At 38.9% G+C, this 8,520-nt stretch overlaps 1 pseudogene; it reads right to left on the bottom strand.

Moving 5' to 3' along the window:
* Positions 1-8,368: 8,368 nt before the first annotated feature.
* LOC129026023 (5.8S ribosomal RNA) lies at positions 8,369-8,520 on the bottom strand (annotated as a pseudogene).

Genomic DNA, 8,520 nt, shown 5'->3' with positions numbered 1-8,520 from the left:
GACTGTTTCCAAACTTCTCAATCAAAGGAGAGGTTCAAATATGTGTGATGAATGTACATATCACAAAGAAGTTTCTCAGAATTCTTTTGTCTAGTTTTTATGTGAAGATATTTCTCTTTCACCATAGGCCTCAAATGGCTGAGAAATATCCCTTTGCAGATTGTACAAAAAGACGGTTTCCAAACTGCTTAACCAAAAGAAAGTTTCAACACTGCAAGATGAATGCACACATCAGAAAGGATTTTCTCAGAAACCTTCTATTTAGCTTTCATGTGAAGATATTTCCTTTTTCACCATAGGCCTCAATGGGTTCAGAAATATCCCTTTGCAGATTCTACAAAAGGACTGGTTAGAAAACTGCTCAATCCAAAGAAAGGTTCTACTCTGTGAGATGAAGGCATACATGTCAAAGAAGTTTCTAACAATGGATCTGTCAAGTTTTTTTGAAAAGATATATCCTTTTTAACCATAGGCCGTAAACTGCTCATGAATATCCCTCTGCAGATACTACAAAAAGACTTTTTCCAAACTGCTGCATCCAAAGAAATGTTTAACTCTGTAATATGAATACACTCATCACAAAGAAGTTTCTCAGAATGCTTCTGTCTGGTGTCTGTGTGGTGAAGATATTTCGTTTTTCACCACAGGCCTCAAAGTGCTCCAAATATCCATTTACAGACTCTACAAAAAGTTTGTTTCCAAATTGCTCATTAAAAGGAAAGGTTCAACTCTGTGAGATGAAAGCACACATCACAAAGTATTTTCTTAGAAAACTTCTGTCTAGTTTTTATGTGAAGATATTTCCTATTTCACCATAGACAATAAAAGGCTCACAAATATTTTTTGCAAAATCTTCAAAAAGATTGTTTCCAAACTGCTCAATCCAAAGAAAGTTTCAACTCTGTGAGATGAATGGACACATCACAAAGAAGTTTCTCAGAATGCATCTGTCAAGTTTTTATGTGAAGTTATTTCTTTTTCACCCTAGGCCTCAGTGGGCTCAGAAATATCCCTTTGCAGATTCCAAAAAAGGACTGTTTCTAAACTGCTCAATCTAATGAAAGGTTCATCTCTGTGAGTTGAATGCACACATCACAGAGAAGTTTCCCAGAATGCTTTTGTCTAGTTTTTATGTGAAGGTATTTCCTTTTTCACCATAGGCCTCAAACTGCTCACAAATATTCCTCTGCAGATAAGACAAAAGGACTGTTTCCAATCTGTGCAACAAGGTGAGATGAATGCACACATCACAGAGAAGCCTCTCAGAATGCTTCTGTCTAATTTTTATGAGAAGATATTTCTTTTTAACCTTAGGCCGCAAATAGAAATATCCCATTGCAGATTTTACAAAAAGACAGCTCCTCAATGAAAATAAAGTTTCAACACTGTGAGATGAATGCACACATCACAAAGAAGTTTCCCAGAAATCTTCTGTTTTCTTTTTATTTGAAGATATTTCCTTTTTCACCATAGGCCTCAATGGGCTCAGAAATATCCCTTTGCAGATTTTACAAAAGGACTGTTTAGAAAACTGCTGAATCCAAAGAAAGATTCAAATCTGTCAGATGAATGCACACATCACAAAGAAGTTTCTCAGAATGCATCTGTCCAATTTTTTTGTGAAGATATTTCCTTTTTCACCATAGGCCTCAAAGCACTCCAAATACCCATTTGCAGGTTCTACAAAAGGAGTGTTTCCAAACTGCTCAATCAAAAGAAATGTTCAACTCGTGACACAAAAGCACACATCACAAAGAAGTTTCTCAGAAAGATTCTGTCTAGTTTTTATGTGAAGATATTTCCTATTTCACCATGGGCAATACAGGACTCACAAATATTTTTGCAGATTCTACAAAAAGACTGTTTCCAAACTGCTCAATCCAAAGAAAGTTTCAACTCTGTGAGACGAATGGACACATCACAAAAAAGTTTATCAGAATGCTTCTGTCGAGTTTTAAGTGAATATATTTCTTTTTCACCATAGGTTTCAATGGGCTCAGAAATATCCCTTTGCAGATTCCACAAAAAGACTGTTTCCAAACTGCTCAGTCAAAGAAAGGTTCATATCTGTGAGATGAATGCACATATCACAGAGATGTTTCTCAGAATGGTACTGTCTAGTTTTTATGTAAAGGTATTGCCTATTTCACCATAGGCCTCAATGTGCTCCAAATACAGATTTGCAGATTCTACGAAAAGACTGTTTCCAATTGCTCAACGAAAAGAAAGGCTCAACTCTTTGAGGTGAAAGCGCACATCACAAAGAAGTTTTTCAGAATGATCTTCCTAGTTTTTTTGTGAAGATATTTCCTTTTTCACCATAGCCCTCAAAGTACTAGAAATATCCATTTGCAGATTCTACAAAAAGATGCTTACACACTGCTCAATCAAAAGAAAGTTTCAATGCTGTGAGATGAATGCATGCATTACAAAGCAGTTTCTCAGAAAGCTTGTTTAGTTTTTAAGTGAATCTATTTCCTTTTTCACTATAGTCCTCAAAGCGTTCCAATTATCCATTTGCAGATTCTGCAAAAAGAGTGTTTCTAAACTGCTGAGTCAAGAGAAACGCTCAACTATTTGAGATGAAAGCACTCATTTAAAAGAAGTTTCTCAGAAAGCTTCTGTCTAGCTTTTATGTGAGGATATTTCCTATATCACCCGAGGCCTCAATGGGCTCAGAATTATCTTTTTGGGGATTCTACAAAGGACTGTTTCCAAACTGCTTTAGCTTCAACTGTGTGAGATGAATGCACCCATCACAAAATAATTTCTCAGAATGTTTCTGTGTAGTTTTTATATAAAAATATTTCCTACTTCACCATATTACTCAAAGGGTTCACAATTATCCCTTTGTAGATTTTCCAAAAAGACTGTTTCCAAATCTTCAATCAAAGAAATGTTCAATTGTGTGAGAGTAATGCAAACATCACAAAGAAGTTTCTCAGAATGCTTCTGTCTAATTTTTATGTGAAGATAATTCCTTTTTCACCATAGGCCTCAAAGCGCTCCAAATATACATTTGCAGGTTGTACAAAAAGACTGTTTCCAATCTGCTCAAGTGAAGGAAATGTTCAACCCTGAGAGATGAAAGCACACATCACAGAGAAGTTTCTCAGACAGCTACTGTTTAGTTTTTATGTGAAGATATTTCCTATTTCATCATAGGCCATAAAGGGCTCACAAATATGCCTTTGCAGATGCTACAAAAATACTGTTACCAAACTGCTCAATCAAAAGCAAGTTTCAACTCTGTGAGATGAATGGGCACATCACAAAGTAGTCTCTATGAATGCTTCTGTCTAGTTTTTATGGGAAGATACTTATTTTTCACTGTAGGCCTCAAGCGGCTCAGAAATATCCCTTTGCAGATTGTACAAAAAGACTGTTTCCAAACTGCTCAATCTAAAGAAAGGTTCAACTCTGTGAGATAAATTCAAACATCACAAAGACGTTTCTAAAAATGCTTCTGTCTAGTTTTTATGTGAAGGTATTTCCTTTTACACCACATGCATCAAACGGCTCACAAATATCCCTTTGCAGATTCTACAAAAAGACTGTTTCCAAACTGCTCAATGAAAAGAAAGGTTGAACTCTGTGAGATGAAAGCTCTCATCACAAAGAAGTTTCTCAGAATGCTTCTGTGTATTTTTTATGTAAAAAAGTTTCCTTTTGCACCATAGGCCCAAAACAGCTCTGAATATTCATTTGCGGATTCTAAGAAAAGACTATTTCCAACTGCTCAATCAAAAGAACGGTTCAACTCTGTGAGATGCACACACACATAACAAAAAAGTTTCTCAGAAAGCTTCCATTTAGTTGTTATGTGAAGATATTTCCTTTTTTACCATGGGCCTCAAAGTGCTTCAAATATCCATTTGCAGATTCTACAAAAGGAGTGTTTCCAAACTGCTCAATCAGAAGAAAGGTTCAACTCTGTGAGATGGAAGCAAACATCACAAAGAAGTTTCTTAGAAACTTTCTGTCTAGTTTTTATGGGAAGATATTTCATATTTCACTATAGACCTCAATGGGCTCTGAAATATACCTTTGCAGATTCTACAAAAGTATTGTTTCCAAACTGCTCAATCCAATGAAATTTTCAACACTGTGAGATGAATTCACACATCACAAAGAAGTTTCTCAGAAAGATTCTGTCTAGCTTCCATGTGAAGATATTTCCTTTTTCACTGTAGGCTTCAAACTACTCACAAACATCCCTCTGGAGATACTACAAAAAGACTGTTTCCAAGCTGTTCAATCAAAAGAAAGATTCAACCCTGTGTGGTAAATGCACACGTCACCAAGTAGTTTTTCTGAATGTTTCTGTCTAGTTTTTATGTGAATATGTTTCCTATTTCACCTTAGGCCATAAAGGGCCCACAAATATTCCTCTGCAGGTTCTAGAAAAGGACTCTTTCCAAACTGCTCAATCAAAAGAAAGTTTCAACTCTGTGAGATGAATGCACACATCGAAAAAAGTTTCTCAGAAAGCGTCTGTCCAGTTTTTATATGAAGATATTTCCCTTTTCACCATACCTATCAAAGCGCTCAAAATATCCCTTTGCAGATTCTCTGAAAAGACTGTTTCCAAACTTCTCAATCAAAAGAATGGTTCAACTCTGTGAGATGAATGCACACATCACAAAGAAGTTTCTCTGAAATCTTCTATCAGGTTTTTATGTGAAGATATTTCCTTTTTCACCATAGGCCTCAAGCCACTCAAAAATATACCTTTGCAGATTTTACAAGAACAGAGTTTCCAGACTCATCAAAGAACAGAAACTGTTATCTCTGTGAGTTGAATGCACACCTTGCAAAACAGCTTCTCAGAAACATTCTTTATAGTTTTTATGTGAAGATATTTCCTTTTTCACCGTAGGCCTCATAGAGCTGACAAATATCTTTTTGCCGATTCTACAAAAATACTGTTACCAAACTGCTTAATCAAAAGAATGGTTCAACTCTGTGAGATGAATGCACACATAGCCAGGAAGTTTCTCAGAAACTTCTGTCAAGTTTTTATGCGATGATATTTCCTTTTTCACCATAGGCCTCAAACTGCTCACAAATATCTCTTTGCAGATTGTACAAGAAAAGATTTTCCCATCTGCTAAATGAAAAAGAAACGTTTACCTCTGTGAGATGAATGCACACATTACAGAGCGCTTTCTCAGAAACTTTCTGTCTAGTTTTTATGTGAAGATATTTCCTTTTTCACCATAGGCCTCAAAGCACTCACAAATATACCTCTGCAGATTCTACAAGAACATCGTTTCCAAGCTTTTGAATCAAAAGTATGGTTTAACCCTGTGAGATGAATTCATAAGTCAAAAAGTACTTTCTCAGAAATCTTCTGTCTAGTTTTTATGTGAAGGTATTTCCTTTTTCACCATAGACCTCAAAGCACTCACAAATATCACTTTGTAGATTGTACAAGAACAGAGTTTCCAGACTGATCAAATGAATGAAACGTTTAACTCTGTGAGATGAATGCAGATATCACAAAGCAGTTTCTCAGAAACCTTCTTTATAGTTTTTATGTGAAGGCATTTCCTTTTCAACATAGGCTTCAAAGTGCTCACAAGTATCCCTTTGCAGATTCTACAACAACAGAATTTCCAAACTGCTCATAATTAGTTTTTAGGACCAACATGAGCGTTTAGACACACTGCTTGTGGTGCAACCCACATGTATTATCCACACTGAAATTAGGAATTGAACTGAAGTTCATGTAGAGCCAAAAATATGAATATATGGGGGACCTTGGAGATGATCTAGCTCACTTTATTTTGTAGAAATGAAAACAGATTCAGGGAAAGGGCACGCATTCCCTAAGGTGATTCAGAAGCTTTGGCACAGAAACAAAACACACCTAAGGTGATTCATCAGGTTTGGAGCAGAAACGCAATACAATCTCTGTTCTTTTGCTTCTCAGATCCAGAATTTTTTTCACAATTCTGAACTACTTATGTTTCTGATTCTTAATTTTTTTTTAATTTTGCCAGTATTGTCTTATGAAGATCATATTCTTTACCCTAAATATTTAAATTCATTACCACTATTGTCTCTTTATAATTAAAATTACTAGTTGTTATTATAAATGATTATTCAATCACTTTTCATTTTTGGGGCATCCAGTACAAAGTTAGTAACAAATAAACACTATTGGCATTGGCAATCCAAGAAGAGCTTAAGTCCTCCAGGGTACGACAGGAAAAGGCTAAATGAGAGCTGTGCTGTGAGTGGACAGAATACAGTTCTCATACAGATTATTGAGTATTTGATATTCTTCAACAATTTCATTAATCTTCAGTTTTTTTCCTCTTTGAAGTGAAAGTCTGCTATGACGTTCAAGTTTCTTTTGAAATAATTATAGATTCACAGCAAGCTGCAAAATTTACAGGGATGTCTTTGGTACTCTTCACTAATTCAAGTGGTGACACCTCACATAGCCACAGAGCATTATCAAAACCTGGAAACTGACATAGGTACAATTCAGAAAGCTTATTCAGATTGCAACCATTTTGTATGCATTCATTTGTGTGTGTGTGTATGTGTGTGCGTGTGTTCTGTGCATTTTTATGTGGTGTAGATCTCTGTAACTACCACTTCCACAGTCAAGATACAGAACGGTAGCCTCACGACCAGGCTCCAACTTAAGATCTTTGCTGACACTCTGACGCGTTTTCCTCCACCCATTCCCCTTGGCAAACCCATATTCTGTTCTCCATCTTTACAATTTTATTTCAATAATTTATATAAATATAATTGCACAAGATCGTATTTTTAAATGGAAAAAACAAGTCACAGATAGTTTTCTTTGCACTGTAAGATAGTCTTTAATATTCATTTGTTTTATGTTCTATTTGTCTCAGAAAATGTACTTTCTTCTTTCCCATACTTTCTGATATCAGGATAGGAAATCAATACCAAACAAACATTTCCATTCATTTTTTCCTGCAGCTTGGTTTTCACTGCTGTTGCCTAACATTTATTGTTCCATTTATTCTTTCTCTCTGTTTTCCATCACATAAAAGTAACTTTCTGTTCTTTATCTCTTCTAAGAAAACTTGGTAATGAGTCTTTAATATGAATCCCAGACCACCCTTATTTTGATTTTGTGTTATGGGTGTCCTTTTGTGTGATCATTCCAATGGAGAGTTCTTGTGAAGCTGGGCTTTTCCAGTGGTTTGTCAAAATGGAAATAGATATTTAACAAACCAAACACAAAATGACCTTGCTCCAGGAATGCATCATTTCTGAGAAAATGCTACCTCTTCCAATTAGAGATTCTGAATATTACTTATATTATCCTTTACTCCCTTTTATTAAAACTGTATTTTTTTACACATTTGTATAACTTGGGTAATGAAATGTGAATCTAAGTGATTTCCTACAAATTACAATTAATGTTAACAATGCTACTGGAAGGCCACCTCTACAGTTGCTGCGCCAAGTCCAGGGACTTGCTAGCTTTGCTAAGTTACATGGGATTGCCTACATACTAAATGGAGGTGGGGGATGTGTCCGAGGATGCGATGGCACCGCCCCACCCCAACGTGGAAGCTCCGGACGGGGCCCCAGGCACTGCACGGCCGAGAGCCGGAGGCAGATGTGTGATGGCGGATGACACAACAGCGTCCAGTGGGTCACCGCCAGGGGCAAGCAAACCCTGGGACCATGGCAATGAGCATTGCCAGATGGGCCGTGTGGCGGACTTCTGGCCCCGGACGCACCACGACATGCACCGGGAAGGTGGCGCGGGGTCGGGCAAGAAGGACGGTGCCTCGGAGGGGTGTTGGGGAGGAGGGGCACTGGAGCAGAGGTCAGCCGGTCACCAGGCTGCCACCAGGGGCGGGCAGCAAACCACGATGACTGAGACCTGCGTCCCCACCCTCTCCCCAGCGGACCCTTACTACTTGCTTTCCTCCGCACCCAACAAGCCCCCACCACCGATGACGTGTGACAACGACGATGGCACGGGACCTTCCACCCCACCAGGGCCAACGAACCCTGCACCACGGGCTGCGTGAGGCGCGAGGGAGCCCCCGAGGGAGGAACCCGGACTGTGGTGGTGACCACAGGAACTCAGCCCCAGCCGGCTCTCTGTTTTCCCTCTCTGTTTTCGCGGGTGGCTGTGCCGCCCTCTCTCTCTTCCTCACAGCCGGGAGCCCCCCTTCCCCATGCCACCCAATGCTTGTCCACACAGGGACTGGTAGGGGGAAGGGGCGGGTACAGTGGAAGAGGAGGGCGGACGTCACTGGTCTGTACTTAGGGGGATGGAGGGCCCCAGAGGGCCCTGCCACGGAACTCCCAGCCATGCACCCTGAAGAGCCTGGAGACACCCCTGGGTCTATTGATCGGCAAGTTATGCTCAGACAGGCATAGCCCTGGGAGGAACCCAGGCCACAAGTACGTTTGATGTGTCCATGATCAATGTGTCCTGCAATTCACATTAATTCTCACAGCTAGCTGTGTTCTTCATCAACGCAGTAGCCGGGTGATCCACTGCTAAAAGTC

This window comes from Pongo pygmaeus, chromosome Y (genome assembly GCF_028885625.2).
Source record: "Pongo pygmaeus isolate AG05252 chromosome Y, NHGRI_mPonPyg2-v2.0_pri, whole genome shotgun sequence".
Taxonomy (NCBI): domain Eukaryota; kingdom Metazoa; phylum Chordata; class Mammalia; order Primates; family Hominidae; genus Pongo; species Pongo pygmaeus.
The sequence above is the reverse complement of the archived record's forward strand: the minus strand, read 5'-3'. Positions and strand labels throughout refer to the sequence as shown.